Source organism: Durio zibethinus, chromosome 4 (genome assembly GCF_047325235.1).
Source record: "Durio zibethinus cultivar Kanyao isolate XHJ-2024 chromosome 4, ASM4732523v1, whole genome shotgun sequence".
Classification (NCBI taxonomy): Eukaryota; Viridiplantae; Streptophyta; class Magnoliopsida; order Malvales; family Malvaceae; genus Durio; species Durio zibethinus.
Genome location: NC_143165.1, coordinates 32,752,984 through 32,776,124, shown reverse-complemented (window position 1 = coordinate 32,776,124; position 23,141 = coordinate 32,752,984).

Below are 23,141 nucleotides of genomic sequence, written 5' to 3'. Positions count from 1 at the left end.
TTTTATAAATGAATTGAAATGTTGAATTTTTTAGTGACATAAATGCAACTATCGCAATTTACAACAATTAATGATTAATGTAAAGCTTATGAATCAGTTAAATCAAAATTTGAATGGTTAAAATTATAATTCCTACAAATTACTAGTAACATCCAAAGACATTGAATTCTGAGTTGTTAGACATAATAAAGAGTTCCTGACTTCCTATTTCTTACCTATACTTTTTGGCCTTAGACATTGAATATTGAGTTATCATTAAAGCTAAAGCAAGCAATTAATTAATCTAAATTGTGCTAGATACTTAAATTAAAAGCTAAAACAAATTAGCCTAAACTATGCTAGATATTTAAATTGTTCATTGATAAAACAAGCAACTAATATATAGTTTGATCAATAGACTATTTCATTATTTGAATATCCAATGTGTTTAATAATTGTGTGACCACTACTTATTATTGTTTCATTATTAGAATATAATTTTATTTTTATTTATTATTTGAATATAATTTAATTATTTATTTTTTATTGTTTAGATATAATTTGATCATTTCTTTTTAAGATGTCAAATGAAATAAATGATATGACTTTGGATTCTACACCTAATCAAACACAATTAGCCTCTCAACTTCTTATACATAATGAAGTAACAAAAAGTGAAACTGTAAATTCTAAAGTGAAGAGACGAACATCTAAGCCATGGTCAGAGGTATGGAACCGCTTTATTAAATTTGTTAATAAGGAAGGTAATTTTAAAGTTAGGAGTAATTATTGTGATAGAGAATTTTTTGTTGATTCTAAAAAGAATGGAACCATTGTTTTAAAAAATCACATGAATTCTTGTAGAAAGCTTCCTCATGTTAGTGGGGATGATGGTACTAAAAAAAAATTGGTGTTGCTATCAAGAGGAGCAAAATGTTTAGGCACATGAAAATTTAATCAAGATGCTGTTAGAAAAGAGGTAGTTAAAATGATCATTCTAAATGAGTTGTCATTTAGATTTGTGGAGTCGGAAGGATTTAGGTATTGTATGTCAATTGCATGTCGTAGATTTCATGTACCATCACGATGGACAGTTGCTACGGATTGTTATTAACTTTATATTGATGAAAAGACTCATTTGAAGCAATTCATGAATTATCTTCCACAAGAGTATCTCTTACCACTAACATATGGACCTCATTACAAAGGATCAATTATATGTGTCTTACGGCTTATTTCATAGACAAAAATTGAAAACTAAACAAAAAGGTATTAAATTTTTATCCCATTTCTAGTCACAAAGGTGAAGCTATTGGTAAGACGATTGAAAAATGTTTACATGATTGGGTAATTGATAAGACTTTTACTGTTACAGTTGATAATGCTAGTTCTAATGATGTTGCAATTGCATATTTGAGAAAGAAATTTAAAAATGTTAAAACTAGTATTTTGGGAGACAAATATCTTTATTTGAGATGCATTACACATATTGTTAATCTTATTATTTGTGATGGATTGAAGGAAATGAATGAAACAATTGCTCGTGTTAGAGAGGCAATAAGATATGTGAGACAATCACTTTCTAGATTAGCTAAGTTTAAAGAGTGTGTTGTGAATGAACATATTCAAAGTAAAAGCTTATTATGTTTGGATGTTAGCATTAGATGGAATTCTACTTATTTGATATTGGATACAGCTCAAAAGTTTGAAAGGGCATTTGATGCATTTGATGATGTTGATCCTTATTACAAAAGTGAGCTTTTAATGGGAAATGGGGTGCCCGATCAAAATGATTGGGCAATTGTTAGAAAGTTTTACCTTTTCTTGCAATAATTTTATAATCTCATCGTGAAAGTTTTAGGTACTTCTTACGTCATATCTAATACTTTTTTTAATGATATATGTGATGTTTATTCCACTTTGCGAGAATGGCAATTAAATTTTAATGTAGAGTTGAATGCAGTGACAAAGAGAATGAAAGATAAATATGATAAGTATTGGAGAAATATAAAGAAGATGAATATGTTGGTTTATATTGCTTCTCTTCTTGATGTTTTAAAAAAGCTTCCTTTTGTTGAATATTACTTCATGAAAGTGTATTCTTCTAATGAAGCTTCATTGATGATTAAAAAAATGTAACAAGTAATAGAAGACTTGTTTAATAAATACAAAAGAATGTTAGAACCTCAGTTTGAGCAAGTTGGTGAAAGTAGTCACGTGAACCAAATGTCACAGCTCACTGATGATGAAAGTGGAAATGGAATGACCAAAAAAAAGCAAAACTTTAAGTCCAAGTATAAGAGGTATAAGATTGAACATGGCAAAGATGAACATAAATCAGAATTAGCTAAATATTTGAGTGAAGAGCTTGATGATGATAATAGTGATGACTTTGATGTTTTAACTTGGTGAAAACTTAATAACCATAGGTTTCCTATCCTTTCCCATCTAGCTCGTGATGTATTGGTGATTCTTATATCCACAGTTATTTTTGAATCTACTTTTAACGTTGGTAGTCATGTGCTTGATGCATGTAAGAGCTCTTTAACTCTTAAAATTATGTAAGCCTTTATTTGTGTTCAAGATTGGTTACGTAGATCTTTTAATCTTAATTCATTTCAACCTGAAGATGATTTGACACAGTTTGACAAAATGGATTTGGGTAACATTTTATTTATACCATCATTTATTTTTTAAGTATTATTATTTTTTATTTTTTTTATTTGTTTAAAGCTTACTTTTGTTATTTTTTTTATATATTTTTAGATTTGTCAAAAATTGCCTTAGATCCAATAATTGATTAAGAAAAATGTGCATGGACCTTTTGAGGTAATTTCATTATTAATTTTTATGAATATTTACATTTAAAAAATATTTATTTTATTCTTTGACAACTAATTAAGGTTTTGATCTTTTTAACATCTCAGGGAACAATGAAGGATGTGCACCAAAGATATAGGGTTTATGTATGAAGAATGCTGTTAGAACTTGAAATATTCTTTAATTAGCTTGTTTTATGTTTTTTATGAACTTTTATATCCATTTGCCAACTTGGAGTGTCTTTAGCTTATTTTATGTTTTGTATGATCTGTTAGCTCAATTTACCAACTTAAAATGTCTTTTATGTTTTGCACCAAAGTTATGAGAACTATATTTGCTTGATTTCCTTTTTTAAGTTGGCTTGTTGACCTTTGAAAATTTGTTTATTTGCTGAAATGATAATTATTATGTATTGATGGCTTTGTTTGTTATTTGATATATATTAGAATAATACTTTTTAAAACTTATTGTTTAATTTATTTTGATTAAACAAGTTTAGATGAGTATTTATTTGTCTTTTTTCTTATAAAATATTGTGAAAATTATTAAATTCTTTAGTGATTTAGTTTGAATACTATGTGAATTTAAGTTTTATTGGATTAAATTTGTAGCTAAATAATTATTCAAAAGAAGAAAAAAAATAATGATAAAATTCAGTTATTTAATCGAACTAACTGAATCGAACTGATTTTTGGTTAGTTCGATTAAATTGATTATTTAAAATTTTGTTGGTTGTTTCAATTACTGATAGAATAAAAGTCAATTAATTCAATTATTAATTTTTTCAAATCAAACTGATCGAACCGACCGACTGCTCACCCCTAAGTAATATTGAAACGTGGAGCTCAACTAGTAGTTTTTGTGTATACCTAGTGATAGCCTAGTTTGCCATTCCAATTATCTCTTGAAGTATGTTATAGCATTCTTGGATATTTGAGCACAATTCTCCAACCTATTTCATTATTATTTGCAAGTACTTTAATAGTACTTTTTTTTTTGCTTTACTACAACTATCTTATGAAAAAATCAGGTGTTTTGATCGCCTTTTTAGATCCAATTTACCCTTGATTTTTACTTATAATAGCTTTCCTCTACTTCCATCAACTGCCTTAGTTCTAATGCTATTTATCTTTCTATTGGATCAGTTCAATATTTTGAGGATTAGCCAGCAAATCCATTTGAGCTGATCTAGCTATTTTCTTTTTTCTTGTTCTTTCCCATTCAAATTCCCATAACTCAATCTGTTGAACTTTGTTAACTCCACTTTTAATCTTTTTAATTTTTTATACAATCTGGATAATGGATTGTCTATTACAAGCACTTTCCAAGAGTTTTCCACTATCTTCATAAACTCACGATTCAAAGACTAGAAATTTATTAACTTGAAAGGTTTAGGAAAGGAGTGGCAATCTTTTCTAGTGCTTACTAATACAGCACAATAATCCTACATCTTGGAAGCTAGAAATTCCACATATGAATGGGCATACCTAGCATGCCAAAGGTCATTAATAAGCATCCTATCTAGCTTCCTTGCTAAGTAACCCTCTGCTTGATGATTAGTCCAAGTGAACAATGGACTTGTTACTATGTGATCCATCAAAGACTAAGCATATTTTATTTTGATCTAAAAGATTAAACAATCTATTTACTCTTAAATTTCACTTAAAAAAAAATCTATTGCTCTTTTCTTCAAGGTTCAAACAGTCATTTTTTTGGTTAATTCTTAATTCTGAAACTTTGCTAGTCTATTTTTTTTACTTATCCTAGCCGTACTCCTTTCACATTTTTTAAATTTATTGTAGATATTATAACTTTTTGTATTTTGATTTGTTTATTTTATTTTAATTATGTATAATACGAAAATTTTAGTATTATAATACACATGAATACATTAAGTATGAAATATATATATTTTTTATTTTTATCAAATTCATATAATTTTATTAAAATATTAAATTATATTACTTTCGTATTTTTATATTATTTTGTATCTATTATCATATTGTATTTTAAATTATCAAATCTAATTTATTATAATTATTTAAATTAAAATATATATCCAAATTATCATGTCTAATTTATTGTACTTATCTAAATTAAAAGATAAATATTAATAAACAATCATATAATTTATTGATAAAATATTAATATTTTAATTCTAAAATTAAAATTCAAAAATTGATATTATAAATAAACACTTAAAATTAATAATGTTATTAATTATCAAATTCTTGTAGATCTTACGAGAAAGATCTCTCCACTTCTAAAAATGAATCTTGCGGTGATGCTTAAGTCAACTGAGCTCCACTTGATGAAAGATGATGAATAATCTTAATCGTAGTTTGCACTGACTAGTTGCTAAACTCTTATGATAATTAATATTTTAACTAACTTTTGCAACCAAAAATATTTTTTATATTTCTATTTTATTCTAGAGGTATTTAAGGGCTGGTCGGGTTCATGTCATATTTATATTTAGTATTAATAATTTATATACTTGCTCAGGTTTGATTCAGTCTAAAATTTTGAATTTTAAAATTTTTTCAAATTTGAACCAAATTAATAAATAAATTCCAAACTCACTAATTAAATTTAATTTATATAATAAAAAATAAAAAAATTGATTAAATTAAGTTTAATAGAATTATATTTAATTCACATATATATAATTATAATTATAATTATATATAAATTAAAATTATAAAAAATTAAAAATTAAGTTTAATAAAATATATAATTTTCATTTTTAACTTATATACATGTGAATTCGGATTAGACCGAGCTTGGGTTTTAAATTTTTTTGTCTAAGGTTCATAACAAAATTTAAATGAATTTAAAAATTATATTCAAACTAGTTTAACGAGTTTTAATATTTTATTCAAGCCCTCTCAAAATTTGAGTATACCTTCGGGTTTGAACGGGTAACACAACCCTTAAATATGTCTACTTTATTTTGACAAGATCAAATAGTAAGGTTGAAATTCTTGTATATAGACATAAAAAAAAATCCTTGTATATAAAAAATAAGAATAGTTTATCAGCTAGCTATTAGTTCAATGATATTAGAATAAATTTTAAAATTATGAGTCTTAAATAAATTTACAAATATTTTCTAAGATTTGTCCAAATGCTTAACATAAAAGAGTAATAAAATGAATTTTTACTAGGTAAAATTTTCTTGTTGTGTGATTGCAATTTTTTAGTGTATGAAAGCAACTTCTCCTTTTTTCCCTCTCTATTTCCTCTTCTTTTCACTCTTTAACTTTTTGTTTGAAAACTTTTAATTTGATTAATTGTCTAAACTCCAAATGACAAGCTATGCATTTTATTCCACAAAATCAAGATTAAAACAAACTAAAAATAACCATGGATGGAGGGAGCCTATGATATTCCATTGATAACAAAAATTTGAGCTTTACAATAATTAATGAGTTTTTTAAGGTTAAAAAAAAAAAAAACTATAAGAATATAGTTTGGGGCATTTAGTGATGTAAGCTTTGAAGGGTATAATGATTTTTTTCTTCATTAAGAGTCTCTGATAAATAGTTAGAGGTAATTTAAAAATTTTATGTTGATCTGATATGACATATTCAGTATCATATCAACTCAATCATGTTATTATTATTCTTTATTAATTAATTATTTTTCACTTATAAATATAAACATCTATATTGTATTATCATAGGTTTCATATTGTCTTATATCTTTTTTCTTTCTTTTTTTCCGATCTTTCTCATCCTCATTTTTTATTTGTACGTCAAAAAATAAACACAAAAACCCTCCCAACTTTTATATCTGACCATTTTCTTCCTATTTTTTATTTTTTTAAAAATATCCTCACATTAAAACTCATCACAAACAAATATATTTTTAAAAGTTCATTTTCAATTACCTGCCAGCTGATATTTTCACAACTGTGGTCAGTAATAAAACACAAATTTTCTCTTCTTAACAGAAATTAAAAAAAAAAACACACACATATTTGCAGTCATATTCAATCACATAATAATCAGAAAACCATTTTGTTTGTAGAGGAAGACTCAGATGCTTGGGCGCTGTTCGCCCACGTCCCCCTTGCCTTAACAGATGTCAGGATATAATTGGATTTTGCAAATATCTGTGACAGAGCCCACTTAACTGTACATATTACATTTCATTTTATTTGGATTGCTGCGTTGTGGTCCTGTTACTGCTGCGGTCTACCCTTTTAAACAAAGAATTGCGACACGTAGTTCACTAAGACTACCCACTGATAAATTTAGGATTTTATTATATTATTTATAATGGTCTATGACGAATTCTTATATTCTAAAAAAATATAATTATATCATTGTTAAATATTTAAAATATATTTTTTAATATATATAATTAAATAATCATACAATAAAAAATCAAAATATTTTAATATTCAAAAAAAATTTTAAAATGTGAAAAAAACCCTCAAATTTTCTTAATTATTTTCCAAAACATCTACACTATTTCCGAGAAAGTTACAACGAATTTTAACCTTTTGTATATAAGTGTACCCCATAAAAGCTCATGTATTTGTTTGGTCAAGGTGAAATTTGTCCATATATTATAATTCATATATAAAATTTTATTATTATATTAATTTTTTTAAATAAAAGGTAAGATAACACTTTTAATGAAAATGACAAAAATTTTCACTCTACTTTCAATTTCGTTGAACAAAGCATAATGAAATTGTAAAATTCCATGAAATATTTTATTAATACAAATGAAAATTTTTAATGAAATTTGTTATTATATGTTAAAAATTTGAGAAAATTAAATTACAGTGATAAAATTCAATAAAATTGAATTATGATAACAAAAATTCATTATTAATCTATAATACAATGACAAATTTCAAGAAGATACTCTTTTATCTCATGAGGTTCGATAGAAGTGTAAAGATAGTAAATTTTATTTTATAAAAAAATTTTAAAATAAATAAATTTTTTAATTTTTTAAAATAAAATAAAATGTATCATATATAATAATTTAAAATAAATAATTAAAAATCATTCATTTAAAATGATCTCATCAAATAACCGATTCATACTTAAATTCTTTACGACGTAAAGGAGAAGCCATCCACTTGGGGAAAGATGGCAAAGGTTTTTATTTAATTTGCAGGATATGGAAAGCGCCTGGCATGCTGTCTTTACGCACTAAAAACAATTACATATGTGTATCATCACCAAATGAATTCCAGCAGCCAGCAAAATTAATTAGTACGATAGATGTATCATTAATTCTCCAAAGTAATTATCAAGGAAATTCAATTTCTTTATTTTTTAAATTATTATTGACGCTATCAGCTCATAGATGGAAATTCTGATCAACAACACTTTTCATGCAGTCATGGCAGAATTTCAGCTGGTATCATTTTCACATAAGCATAGATTAACTAATTTTCCAAACAAGATGTATTTGATACGGAGGATTAATTAGTATTTTTGTTTGCTATTGACTTTAGATAATTAATTTGAATAGCAAGTTATCAAGTAAAGGAATATTATATTTTTTTAACATATTCAATACATTATTATTTTTTGTAATTAATTATTTCATTGAATGTAAAAAAAAAAAATTGAAATAACACCTTAATAGTAATGGGTGTGTTTAATTAGAACATTATTAACATGATTCTTTGTTAGTTCTATGTGATAATATTTTTTTGGTACATGAAATTAAAATTAAAATTAAAATAATTAAAATTAAATTTTTAATATTTTATCAAGAATCACACTATTATTATTATTATTATTATTATTATTATTATTATTATTATTGACAACACAACTAATTATTATTTTTAAGTGAAGGAATGCCATGATTATTTTCAAGCATTAGCTTACTAAATCTTTTATATATTCGTTTAAGTTACCTAAATCTTAATTCTATCTATCAAACACAGCCACATTGTTGTACTTTGTCAAACACTAGTTCAGTTCAAAAGGAAAATGTGAGCGATAGAGATGGTGAGTAGAGACAAGTTAAGATTTAAATATATATACTAAAATCCAAGGAGTGCAATTTGGAGATCATTTGACTACTAGAAGGGGGAGATTTAAGCTAAAAATTAATTTCCTCTCTATTACTCCACTTGTCATTTTCAATGATCATGTCATGCAATTATGCAGACAAATTGAAAAGTCCATGGGCGAGCCATATGGGGTCCTATCGTGCCGCTATAGCTAAAGAAGCTAGCTGCATATCCTGTAACTCCGAAATGCTACACATACATTTATCAGTTTTGTGCAATTTTCGAAAGATGCTGAGCATATCCACCTTCATCTCCTTATCCTTTTTTATGAGAGAATCATGTACTCTCCTTTCTTCCGTTCATCCCCACACAGACTTCGCCCTTTCATATTGCAATTTGGGCATTAGTAGGCTCCATCATAAAAACAAGTGACAATATATATATATATATTTTTTTTACTAATGCACAAAAACTTGTCTTGGGATATAAATATGCTAATTTAAATATAATATAATAATATAATATAAAAATAATTTAATTTAAAATTTTAATAAAAATAAAAAATATATTTTATATTTCATGTATGAACATAAAATGTAAAATAATAATTTTCATACTTTAAATATGTTTGATATAAAATAAATAAATACAAATAAAAGAATTATATATTTTACATGAATGTTAGCAATTTTATGTTATTTTTTTCCGCTCAAATTATTCCACCAAATTAACACTTCAAAATTTGACTTTGTCTTTGTAGTATTCTTTGGGACAGGATAGGCTGTTAGAATCCAGACCCTGCATTCTGTTTAGACATGGCATGGGCCCCATTTGCCACTTGTAAATTGGATGAGTGACTCAGAGACCTCGCTTTTAACACGCAACCACACCAAGTTGGCAATGCCTGACATTGATCCATTGAAAAGAGCCCATGTCGGCTGTCGTTTTGAGGGTTTTCTTCAAAAGCTTGTGTGGTCACACGTGTCAACAAAAAAAAAAAGGGCCAAAATTAATCTACAATCTTTCAAAGGTTTCTTGACTCGTAATTTTGGAATCTTGAGACACCAAATTGGGATTAAGACGGTGACCGGATGACAAATAATGCTGCTAAATGCATTCTAGTTTTTTATTTTATTTTATTTTATTTTTAAATTTTTTAAGTAAAATTATTTAATTATTTTTTATATAAAATTTAGAAAATAAAGTTTTAAAAAATCATACATTTTTTTTGAAAATAAATTTTTAAAAAAGCAAATTTCTATAAAGATTTATGATTTTTAAATTCTTTTTTAAAAATTTATATGATTTTTCAAAAATTTATTTTCAAAAAATTATAAAGTTTCAGAAAATTATGGGAAAGAAAATTAATTAATTTCACTTTAAAAAATTTTAAAAGAAATTTAGGACGTGAAAAGAAAAAATAATGATACATTTAGCACCACCTGAGGACAAAATTTGTGGTGGAAAACATACTGTGTGCATCATATGCACCTAACCATTTGGTGTGGCCCAGGTTTTGGTGCACTTCATGGACACTTGACTTTTGCCGACATTCACCCACAGCTCTCACATGATTCTTCTAGGTGTTTAATTCTTTTATCGTCAGTGGCGGAGCCACATGAAAACCAGAGTGGCCATGTCCCCCAAAGATTTTTTAAGTCCTCTGATACATATTGATATAATATATATAATTTATAAGTTTTTTTTTTTTTAAATTAAAAATGTCACCTTAAAAAATTTTTTTTTTTATTATAAATATTTCAAAATTTGAGATTTTAAATTCAAATTTTATTATACGTAAATTTGTTTTAATTTTATGTTAGATTTATTTAATTATACTCTAATTTCTTAATTAATTTATTTGTTCAATTATATAATATTTAATTATAATTATAATTTATACTTGTACTTTCAAAAAATATTTTAAGATAAAAAATTCAATTCTCAATTTCGAATTAATTTATAAAAAATATTAATATTTATAGTTTAATTCTCATTAAAACATTAAGAAAATAAATATATTTATTAAATATGACCCATATTAAAAAGTCAAAATTATTCAAAAAAATTTAACAAAAAAAAAAGAGATTAATAGAACAAAAAGAAACACAAAATTTATTCCCTAAACACTTGAACCCAACACCAAATCTAATTTCTTAAAAACTGGAATCCAGTACCAGATAGTTATAGTTATTGCAAAAGGTGTATTCTGTCTTCTTAGAAAAACAATTACAATGACGGTACAAAGGGTAATTAAAACTTCATCCGTTATAAGATCATTAACCGCTGCATTTCTGTTTTTTTTTTTTTTTTTTTTTTTTTTTTTTTTTTAATTTTGAAGTCATTAATAATAAATTATAAGTATTTTTTTAATTTTAATTCTGAAAATTTTATCAATATTTATTAAAAAAAATCTTAATCTTGTTAACTATATTGAGAGAAAATTTATTAAAAAATTTCAATCTAATAATTTTTTTTTTTTATGAAAGATTGTCCTGCATAATTTTAAATAAAATTATTTGAGTTTTTTTTTATTTTAAATAGTTATATATATTTTTTATTTCGATACTTAAATTTTTTATGTATCTTATTTATGGTTATATTATGAAATGCAATATTTTACTTAAAATTTTTATAACTTTTGATAAAATAATAACATATTATATGTTAAGTAAAAATTTTCAGATTAAAATTGTTATTTAATTTGGCCCCTAACTTGAAATTTTTAATCCGTCACTGTTTATCATAATTATAATAATTTTAGATATGATATAAAAAATATATAAAAGTGATAGTAATTTATAAATATAAATTTAATAAAAATAAAAAATATATTTTATATTTAACGTATGAATATAAATTATGTTATAATTATTTTATATTTATTATATATTTAAAATAAAAATATATGAATATACAAATTATTATATCTATTTATTATGAATCTGCCTTTACCTTCTAATTAGTAATTTTACAGGCCCTCCAATTTTTTTAGTACTCGTAGCGAAAAATAAATGTAGCATAAAGGAAAAATGAGAGAAAAAGTGGAAAGTGTTGAAAAAGGAAAAAGTTTAGCCTTTTATTTTTGGAGGACAAATCATGGCACCAAACATTTAATTAAGTTGCCTAAACTTTGCATTGGGTCAAAAAAGAATCAAATCTATATTTAAAATTAGAAATCAGTTCAATGTACCTCTTATTTTGCATCTATTTTTGTTTTGTTTTATTCCGATTATTTTGATGTTTATTAATAAATTTTTAATTATATCTAATGATAAAGGTTCAAAATGGAAGACATATATCAGTTAATGATTATATATATATATATATATAAAGTTGTAATTTAAAGGTAAAAAAATGATAGTAGGTGTTAGGATTTATATTTTAAATTTATTTTATGTAAATTTTTTAAAATAATTATACGAATTGATTAAGTTCTACATCCTACGTAAGCTTTTAATTGAATAATCTATGTAAAGTGTGGTGAATGATTGGTCAATAAAAACTTTATTAAAATAAAATGAATTTTTTTATAATTAAATCTATCAAATAAACTTTTATATTTTTATTGTAATAAATTAATTTATCAATCAAATATTTACATTTAATTTTCAAATGAATCCTTATTTGAACATAACCCGGGATAAAATTCACATGGCATGAATGAAATGAAATGAATATTGTAAGGTGGAATTTTCTAGTTAGGTATCAAAATTTTAAAAGGAGTTAATTTTTGATATATTATTAGTGTAAATTTTTAATTTTAAAAATGATTTTAAAAAATGATATATGCTTCATTTTTTATTTTAAATTAATTTTTTTAAAATTTTAAATATATCTAAAGAAATATGTATAATTTTTCTAATCCTACTTGTAGAATCTAAAAACTCTATTAATAATATATGAAATAATTTCCCTTTAAAAATAGTTGTTGAGGGATAAATAAGAAATTAAAGAAAAAACATTTTTTTTTATTTAAACACATGTCTCAATATGCTAATAATTATTAAAAATGATATTGGATAGTAAATAAATAGATATGTCTTAGTATTTAATCCGTTTATATTGGATTAGAGATTTATTATCCTTAACAAATTCAGATAAGATATAGATAGTATATCTTGAATATCAAAGATCCGAATTTGTTTAAATTTTAATAAATAGTAACAGGTATTCAAACCTATTGCTTGTTTATATTATAAAATTTATAAAATTTTATACTTGTGGAAGGTTTCAAACCTTAATAAATAATCTTTATTTGTTATTAATTAAGAGTGAACTTGTAATTTAAATTAAATTCTTATTTATTTTATATTTTACCAAAAAATTTAATAAACAGATATTTTAACAGATTCAAATATTTAAATGGATAGTATTTATTTAAATAAGTTTGGATTTAGATAGTGATACTAAATTTAAATGAATTCAGATATTATGAATATTAAATGAATTCGGATAAGGATACTTGAAAAATAACAAATATCCACTCCATTATTATTCCTAATAATTATTTCATGTTATTTGTGTCTCATGGCAATTCAATTTCAGTTGGAAAAAGAGCATTAATTATTAAAAAAAAATTTGTATAGGGTCCAATTGATTATAATAAAAAATAAATTTAATTAAATAAAATAATTTGTTTTATATTTAGCCTAAACACTTATAAGTAGAAATATTTTATTAGGTAAAAATATCTAATAAAACTAAAATAAATTATCAATGCAATTAAATAATATTATTTTATTAACAATAATATTTTATCAGCAAATATATATATTTATATATATGAGGTGGGATACACTAACACTAATGTAAATATTATATATATTTTTTTTACTATAAATCAAAATGATTAAATGTATGTATGATAAATTTAAATTTGATCCAAAAATAAAATATATATAATATTTACAATAATGTAAATGAATCTCTACTTTATATAATAGTTATATTAATATAAGTGGTTTTCTTCTCGCAATTATTTATAACATTGTTTTAAGGATGCAAACAACAAAATCGAAAGTTAAGAATCTAAATCAAGAAGGAATATAAGTAAATTCGGAGGAAAGGAGTTCGAACAGGCCGATACGGAGGGCAAGCATCTAACGCATTGGGGTTCCTTCATTACGAACGTGATGGAATCTGAAAGAATTGTTGTAATTTGATTGTAACCGTTGTAACATCTTCATGCATGCATATCATACCTGAAAATAACATTTTCCATAAAGATTATATTCACTATACCTAACAATCCGAGGCCAAGGGAAATGCATCTCAATATTTGGAGATGCCCATTGCCCTGGCTTGCTGCGTCTTTCGGTCATTTGGGGGTGGACAGGGTCCTACTTAAAGTTGCAGTTCTGAGTTCTGACCCTCTTGCCAAAGGGATGGAATGGAATGGATTGACTGGCTGCAAAAAGTGGGGCCATCCAGGAGGACCACTTGCATAATACCGCTACGAATGTGGTGGAATTTTTGGCAGAGGCCCATGTCAATTTTCTGATGTGGCATAATTTCATTGGATAAGGAGTGTGAAAGGGTGGGCATGGCACTCTCCCTATGATGTGGGAATGGACAATAAAAAGTCGTTAAAATTGTGGGACAAGTGGGCTGAGTGGACCGCCTTCTTGATTGTTGAAAGCTTGAAAGAACATCTCTTTTAGATTATATAAAACTTGCAATGAGGGGGACCAAAGCCCCTCTATTTTCGGGAACGTATGACAGAGACCAAGAATCTGCCAACAATCTGCCAAGGTTCCTTGTTGCATTCAAATGGACTTTTGATTTTGTTTTTGGTTTTGGGGAAATCGAAGGTTGGAAAACGTGAACAAAACAACAAAAAAATCAATGAAACGAAGACTTTTGTACATGTTGAAATCTTCAAGCCTCGACTTTTTTTAAAAGACTTTAGATGAGTTTTATGTTCCGACGATCTTTTGAAATGTCGCCTTACAACAAATTAGGAAATCAAGGTGCACCATATAGCGTATTTATTCTCTACTTTCTTCTCACTGAAGCAGTTTGTTGAACTGGCACAATTACGGATCAGAATAGTTTTTAATACGGCGGATGCTCAAGAATCAGGCAAGCAAATGACCTTTTTAATTAAAACCCTTACACGTTTGGCCTTTATATGATAACAACTGAGAAAAAAAAAGGTGAAACAACCAAACACTATGACAATGGCTGGCTGCTACTGCCAGTTTAGTAATGGTGGGCCCAAGTTGGATAGAGTTAGGCGTGAACTATTGGCATAAAAATTTCCAATCCAATTAAACATCCAATACAGTAGAAGCATAATATAACGATAAAGTAAATACATAAAAGATAATAATTTAAAATAATTTGATCAATCGATTTATATCCATAAAAGAGAAATAAGAGTCATTAATTGTAAAAAATTATAAATAAATATCAAATCAAGCACTCACAATTATTTTTAGTCTTATAAAATATTTTTAATTCAAACATACACATACCCATGTGCACTCATGCACTATACCTATATAGACCATCTTAATCTTCTCTAGTTTACTCAAACATTCAAACATACACACTCATAAAATATAAATCTTCAGTAATCTTATGAGATATCTATCTCATAAAATTTTATAATTCTCTTACATATTTTTTCTCATACTTAACTTTATAAAGACTTCAACTATTTATAAACATATAAACTTACCTATTAAGAATCTCTTTCCTCTTAGAATTATGCTTCTGCAAATCAAATTTGCTTATTAAGAATCTATTTCCTCTTAGAATTTTTCTTCTGTAAATCTTTTTGTTTATCAAGTAATATTTAACAAATCTCTTATGGGATTTTAATCATTATTTCAAACAATCTTTACCTTAGCTCAAATTTCACCAATCATCAATCTTCATGTTAATCATGTTTGGCTCTACTTGTAATGAAACTATCATAATCATCTTTTCTTATATGTCTTTACGCTTCACGCAAATTGATCTTAAAAACATGAATTTGAACTTCTTCCTTGAGTCAAGCTTTTCTGAACTTATCTCTTCTCATGACTCGAACCATGCTCTAATACCACTTGTTAGGATCATGACAACTCTGATCTTACTCGTTAGACATAAAAGTCTCTAATCCAATTAAGCATCCAACAAAGCGAAAGCATAACCAAATGATCAAGCAAACACACAAGAGACAATAATTTAATGTGATTCAATCTAACTGACTTATATCCACGGATAAGAAATAAAATTCATCAGTTGTAGAGAATTACAAACAAATATCAAATGAAGCACTAATACTTCATAGGACTAGAGGAGATTGAGAAGGTATATGGATATTGATTATTGAGTGATTGATATGATTTGGTTAGATGTTTGTAATTCTCTAAAATTAGTGGCTCATGTTTCTCATCCATAGACGTAAGTCAGTTGGGTCGAACTATGTTCAATTGTTATCTTTTGTGTGATTGATTAATTATTTGATTTTGTTTCTGTTGATGTGCTTTGAATGAGGCTTTTTAACCTAATAGTATATCAGAGCTAAAGGTTCAAGACATGAGAAGAGCTAGAGGTTTGAGATATGAAAAAAGGTAAGTTTAGAAGAGCTCAATTCAAGTGAAGAGTTCAAGTTCATGCTTTGATAGATCGATTTACGTGAAACGTGAAAACACAAAAAAAAAATGATTATAAGACTTTTATTGCAGGTGGAACCAAGCATGTCTAGCATGAATATAAATGATATGATGAAATTTGAGTCAAGGTAGAGATTGTTAGAAATAGTGACTTAAATCTCATAAAAGATTTATTTGAGATTAACTAGATATTCGTTAATGGACAAAACGATTTGTAGAAGAAAAATTCTAAAAGAAAAATGATTCTTAATAGAAAAGTTTGACTTGTAGAGGAAGAATTTTAAGAGAAAATAGATTCTTAATAGGCAAGTTTATATGTTTATAAATAGATGAAATCTCTATAAAATTAGGTACAAAAAAAAAGAATTAAGAAAGACGTAAAATTTTATGAGATAGACAACCTATATAAGTAGATGAGATTAACATCTTTATAGGTGTGTATGTTAGAGTAAATTATAAGAAACTGAGAAGGTTCATATAACTATGCGTGTGTATGTTAGAGTGGATTATAGAAGATTGAGATGGTCTACATAGGTATGGTGTATGAGTGTACATAGGTATGTGTATGTTTGAATTGAGAATATTCCATAAGATTAGAAGAGATTAAAAAGATTTATAAGTATTCATTACTGAATGATTGATATGATTTGATTGTATGTTTATAATTTTTTATAATTAGTAAATCTTATTTTTTCATCCGTGGATGTAGATTAATTGAGTTGAATCACATTAAATTATTATTTTTTGTGATTGATTAATTATTTGATTTTACTTTGATTAGTATAATTTGATTGAGGCTTTTTAACTTAACATGAACAAGAATTTTTTCTCAGCCATCCGTATTTGGTCCAAAAAATTAGGAAAAAAAGAATTTTCAATTCAAAGAGAAATCGAACATGATAATGGCTTTGATGACTGGGTAGTATGTGGTTTTGCCAGCTGTTCTGAATTAGATTGGCAGCCAAAGCCGCTACAGGAAACCAGATCTATAGACGCTAACCGTCAGCATAAGCTGGTGTGCCAGCCAACCAGGGTTCTTGGGCTTTATAATCTGGACCTCCATGTGAGCTTACTTTAAATTCAGCTACAAACACATTCTTAAGCCCAAACCATTGAATTGTTTTCCTCCCATGTTGTGCACTATTTGTTTTTTCGAATGATGCAGGATGGCGAAATAGATGTGTTGAGTCCGCCTACAAGCTACATTATTGGCCACAATGCTATGTTGGGTCAGCCTGACCCAAAATAGAAAAAATATATGTTGTGTCGGCACCATCCATATTTCTTAGCTGGACAACCTAAGCACAACCTGTAACCGAAGACCATTCAGTTAAATAGATTGGATGGAGCCAAGCACAGTCTAATATATAAAATATATATATATATAATTTTCTTTTTTTTTTTCTTTTAATTACTAATTTTTAATTATGAAAAAAGATAATAAAAAGATATAAAATTAACCATTTGTTTATGTGGTTGGGCTTAATATGTTAAAGTTCATAACTTAAAACCCTAAAACAAAAAAGAATGTTAACGCTAAATCATTATCACATGTCATTTCGTGGCTCATATAATATATATATATATATATATATATATATATATATAGACACACACGTAAATGTATGCGCGCGTGCGCGTATGTCATGCCAACCTAATGGGCTAAGAATTCATGATCTAACCTAGAACTTTGATAAGGGTCGTGCCAAGCGTAAGTCATCACTACAACAATATAAGCTATGTTGGCGTGATTCATTATGGGTTGGATAGTGTTGTACCATGGGTTGCTCATTCGTTTCCCAACCTCTATTTCTCTGTTGGGAAAAAGACCACGGGCAATGTGGTGGATGCAATTTTTTTTTTACTTAAATGAGTATATTTATTAGCACATATTAATGAGAATTTAATAAAAAAAAAAGTCTTTAGTAATATCTACGAGTCAAGAATTTTTAAAATAACATATGGCCTATGTTATTGCTTTCTTCATTATCAATTCATTGCATCCATCAAAGGATTTTTTTTCCTAAAAATTCTTTAAATATCTAAACTTGAGATAAGATGACATATACAGTAATCATGATTATAAAAATAAAAATAATTGTATTTAATCATTTAATTGAATGATTCAATGATAAGTGTACGTATCCCTTATTGAGTTTAAATCTTTCTTTCATCAAATAAAAAATAAAATAGAATACAATAAAATAAGAAAAATTATATCATTATATTTGCATTGAAATGAACATTTTAAACTTTATTATTAATTGAGATGTGTCCATAAAACTATAAAAGGAAAATCATTAGTTTGACATAAATATTTGAAAAGATGTAAATAATTAGTAATTTTTAATTTATGAAAAAAATAGTATTTGATATAAAATAATATTAGTAATTTTTAATTTTCATTAATTTCACAAATATCAAATATACAATAGAAATTATATTATTTACCGGTTTTAATTTAATATCTTTAATAGTCATTTTTTATTCTCATTATACTTCGAAAAATTATCTAATTCGTTGACAATGAAAATTTTTAACTTTACAAGTAAGATTAAAATGGCAACACATGTCACTTAGTGTATATTAAAAAAACTAATTTTAAAAAAGTGAGATATATAGCACCATCTTAATCTTGCTTATGGAGTTAAAAAAACTTGATTGTCAGTATATCAAATAATTTCTCTTACATTTTATCTCATTATTATCACTATCTTTATATCCAAACACATTTTACTATTACAATTTTTAATCTTAATTTTACCCTTAGGTGGCATTTGATTCACAAAATTTTAAATTCTGGGAGAAAATGTGATATCTAGGAAAGTGTTAATTCGAAGGAAAGTATGATTTTTCATAGTATCTCATTTTTCGAATTTTGTGTTTAATTGGGGGAATCTAAGATTACTTAATCTTGTAATTTTTATTGCAATGTCCTTCCCTACATAACGAATACAACAATTTTTCAATAAAATAATTGACAAATAATGCAGTTTAATAATCAATTATTGTGTTATTAAACAAAGCAATGCAATAATTGGATTGCTTTAAAAAGGTATTTATAATTATCAATTACTGTGTTATATACCAATGCAACACAATAATTGAATGTTTCAAAACAAAAAAAAATGAAATATTGTGTTATACAACTACGCAACGCAATGTTTGATTATTTTAAAACAATTTTCCATGATCAATTATTGCGTTATGAAAGAAAGCAACACAGTTATCAATTTTGTGAACAAAATATAAGTATTAATTGTTGCCTTATAAAAATAATCTAACACAATATTTGATTGTATGAAAAAAAAACTTCAAATTTTCATGATCAATGCAGTAATTTTTAGAAATTTCAAAACAAATACATTTATTTTCATATTGCATTACACAAATAACAACGCAATAATTGAATTTTTGAATAAAATAGAAGTATTAATTTTTGCGTTATGAAACAAATCAACGCAGTATTTGATTAAGTCCTAAGAAAAATAAAAATATCAATTACTGCTTTGAATTGGTTATAAATGCAATAACTGATAATTTTATTTAAAATTTTTTTTCATTATTAAAAAAAAACCATATATATACATACAAGTATAAAATATAATATCTTATGCTGTATGATGATATACATAATATAATGTATCTTAGCAGCATAAGCCTTTCTAAAGCAAATAAAATACAATATATATTGACAAATTGTATCATAATTTTTTGAATCAAATAAATTCTATCACGAATTTTAGCATATTACACATTATAAAACTTTTTGAATCAAATAGGATATAATGTATGAGGAAAATAAAATACCTTGTATTAAGATACAATGTATCTTACTGCGTTATATAACATTCAACTCACTAAATTATTTTTTGAATCAAATACTATGTTATAAAACATAGCAACATAGTATTTGCTAATTTGAAATAAATACAAGCATCAATTATTGTGTTATACACCAGAGTAACGCAGTATTTGATTATTTTAACAGCATATACAATGATCAATTATTGCATTATAAAAATATCATCGCAGTAATTGATTATTTGAAAAATTACAATTACCAATATTGTGTTTGTTAGCAAACAAACACAATAATTGAACTTTGTAATTAGTAAAAACAACAAAAACCCTACCCACTATTCTATTCACCTTATTTATAGAGTATTTACCCCAAAACCCATATGAGAAACCCCAATCTACCCTAACCACCATCACCGTCATCTGCACCACGTTCTCATTACCCTCACTAAGTCATCGCTGGCCTCACCATTATCAACACTGTTGTCATCATATGCCATTGTTTGAGGTAAAAATGTGCTATTTTACTTTTTTTTTTTTAACTATTTCTCATATTTTCATTGTAGAAATTTGGTTTACTATTTCATTTACCCTTGTTGTTTCCTTCTTTATTTCTTTTATTTACCTTTTTTTTATTTGATTGCAATGTTTACCATCAGTTGATCACTTATTTCATAAGTTAAGTGACTAAAAATTAATTAAAAAATTTAGGAATTAAAATTCCAGCTTCAAGTGATTATAACAATTTTTGTTGATTTCTTCAAATAATTATAATATTTAATAAAATGATTGTAAAATTTTATGAAATTATTTATAAGAAGTAAAAAAAAAATTTATCAAATGATTATATGAAAGGATAAAATTTGACGGATCTAATGTTTGTATTTGCATGATTATTGTATGGACACTAATTTCATTTCTGAAAAACAATATTTGAGAAATTGTTGATATTATAGTGCTAAAAAAATTTGGCATCTTATGGTAAATGCATGATAGTTGATGAGACTTTACTTTAACGTTTCCATCCAATGGAAGAAATATCCACCTTCTATCATTTTCAACTCTGATTTTTCATTATGAATAGTAGATATAGCATGGTAGTGCTCTTTATATATGATTAAGCATGATAGAAACTAAGTTGTTATCTATAAATATGTATTGTTTTTGCGGATAAAGTTGGGTAACTCATTAGCTATTAATTTCTATCTATATAGTGCATATTTTTTATGAGTTAAATCAAACATTATGATATTCTTGTTCATAATTTTGCTTGGTGATATGTTAATATAATTCTATTTTTAACTTTGTATAGATTTGTTGACATTATGGCTTCCAAGAAACACATGCCATCCTCTCTCAAACATGTTGACACATCTTTTTTTTTTTTAAAAAAAGAAAAGTTAAGGGGAAGTGGTAAGTTAGTTGAAGGAATGGGAAAAAAAATACATATTGACTTCAATGCAAATGGGTAGACTGTGTTAGATGGTGCAGCAAAGATGGCTAGCCATATTGGAGCTCTTATCTGACAAACAATATCCATTAACTACCAAAGTTGGAAGAAGGTTCCAAATGATTCAAACGAGCATCTATGGGATTTGGTTGTGATAAGTTTAAATATTCAAATACAAACTTTTTAATTTGAATGTGTATTGTTTATATGTCAAAATTTGAAACCTATGAGAATGAAGCAACTGAACAAATGGCTAAAGAAATAGTATGTTCATTTCATATTAATATCTCGATTGCTAGTTAGACATTTATGAATCTTAATATATCGTATTTATTAACGTTGCATTTTGTGTTTTAGGAAGACATTACTTTGAAAGCCAAAGTCAGTGAAATTCTCACTGGTAATGGTGAGTGTCATAACATATAGATCCAAAAATCTATAGCTAGACTTAACAAATGGATGGAGTCGTCACCAATCGTTTTTAATTAGGTGTGATTAGCCATCTAAGGAATCTATCTTTTTAGGGAGCTCTTAAGCTTGACTAAGAGTCCCTAAAGAATATGTTCGATCTTCTAACCAGAACAAGATTCGGGAGTTCGGTTACATGTGAAGAAGGTTATAGCACCCCCACATGCCCATCCAAAGGATGGTACCATATTATTTTAAATTTACCCTATGGTCTTGGTTCTAATGGTTTTAATGTTAAAATATTAAAAATAATTTATAATATTCTTCCATCAATCTGGTAGAACTCTTAAAGATATTTTCTCACCTTAAGAGTATTTAAAGATCCCACTTGTTTCCTTAAAGAGGCTCCGTCATTGAAAAAAAATTTTGTTAGTTTTATTTTTTTGTTGAAAATATATCAATTATTCCACTATTTGGGTCAAATTAGAAATATTTTATTGTTTTGAATTTTTAAATTTTTTCACCATTTAGGCCTATTTAGAAATTCTTTTTAATTTTTTTTCTTGGAAAGAAAATAATATGACAATTATTTTTATTGAAATTTCATCTAAATTATTCCACAGTTTGGGTCAAATTTAGAGAAAATTTCTTACCTAGAGATTTCTTAGGAATTTACCATTTGAAATTCTTAAGAATCTCATCCTTGGATAATTATCACATATATTTAACCAAATTTTACTTGAAAAAGAATATAATTATTTGTATTAAAATTTCATCTAAATTATTCCACCATTTGGACCAAATTTAGAGGAAATTTCTCATCTAGAGGTTTCTTAGGAACTTACCATTTGAAATTTCTAAGAATCTTATCATTGGGTAATTTGTATTTAATTTCAAAGATTTTTATATTTTTATATTTTTATGTTTTTTTAATTTTTAATTTTTTTTGTTTGAAAATAAATATTAATTATTGTTATTGAAATATTATCTAAATTATTCCACCATTTGTGACAAATTTAGACAAAAATTTCTCACCTAGAAATTTTATAGAAATTTATCATTTGAAATTTCTATAAATTCCATC